We start from the raw sequence: 1505 nt of genomic DNA on the forward strand, positions 1-1505 counted from the left end.
CGGGTGACGCTTTTTGTAATTATCCTCACTTTTAATCAATAGTTAAAATCTAGGACTTAATCTATTGCTTTTTGTATGAAAATATAGAAAGGTGTCCAAAAGGACTACAGCTTTTGATTAAATCAGTACTCTCAGATTTTGTGTGTGTGTGTGGTAAACTCTATTTTTTGAGCAGTGTTAAGTTTACAGAGGAATTAGCATGTGCCATGTGCACACTGCCTTCGTTAATGAAGCTCTGTCTCCTGTACCAGCAAGAACACTGCAGTCTGTTTAGGCCCCACTCCATGTGCTACAAACAGGACCGAACAGTACCTTTAAGCAGAAATTCAAGGCTGTTGTGCAACTCACCATATTTGTTTCCCTTTTCTCAGGAATCATAGCCAGACTCTACCAGGTGTCTAATATATATACATATTTGTTTCATATACTTTATCCACTTTTATATATTATTAACAGCAGGACGGCTAGCCAGTACCATGTACTCTACAATTGCCTGAATTAGATGTCTTTCTATTGCACTTTTTTTTTCCTTGAAGTATCCAGTTCTTTCTGTCATTGACTTAGTCTCAACTAGCTTCATTTTATGAACACTATTTCCATTTATATTTTATTTCCTGGAGTCTATGATTTCTGAAAATTTATTGAGAATTCAAAGTAGTTGCTTTACTAATGGATTCTATATCACATTTTTTCAAAAGAATGCATGTATCGTATCTAGTGTACTATATCATATTTTATTTCCTGGAGTCTATGATTTCTGAAAATTTATTGAGAATTCAAAGTAGTTGCTTTGCTAATGGATTCTATATCACATTTTTTCAAAAGAATGCATGTATCGTATCTAGTGTACTATATTCTACTTTGATATTTTGGCATCTTATGGCTATGTGTTCTTTTCAGCTAATTACTAACATGTGAATAAGAAGAGGACAGCAGTAATACTGACTCAGACTGGATTGGGTCTTTCTGCATCTCTCCTCAATTCTCTCTATATTTCCTTCCTAGTGTCAACTTCAAGAGTTTTTGATAACTTCCATCATAAATTGAGATGCTTACATATTTTCTGTCTCCTATTCATTATAAATCATTTGTAGAGAAATCATATAATAGGTTAAGAAATAATTTTTTGGTATCTAACTCATAATGAGGTTCAGTTTTGTTTGATCTGTCTCTGGGTGGTTCTCTACTCTTTATCTTTCTATCTTTTCCCACTTGATAGTAACTTTGTATTCCGTAGAATACAGAAGTAGAATTTATTTTACTCTCTATTATGCCTCTGGACTCATTACATTTCTAGGCATTATAAACCAGAAATCAGTATGGAAAAAGAGATGTTAATGAGGGCAGAATGTGTATAGTTCATTGTATTATATTATAATTAGGGAATAAAATGACCCTGGTTATCTCAAAGGCATCATAGAGGAAAGGGGTATAATCCTCTACTACACTTCCGTTTTCTCACAAAAGAATCTGTATATCTGAGATCCCCTATCTATGTCTTAGTC

This window comes from Galeopterus variegatus, unplaced genomic scaffold (genome assembly GCF_000696425.1).
Source record: "Galeopterus variegatus unplaced genomic scaffold, G_variegatus-3.0.2 Scaffold3008, whole genome shotgun sequence".
NCBI lineage: Eukaryota > Metazoa > Chordata > Mammalia > Dermoptera > Cynocephalidae > Galeopterus > Galeopterus variegatus.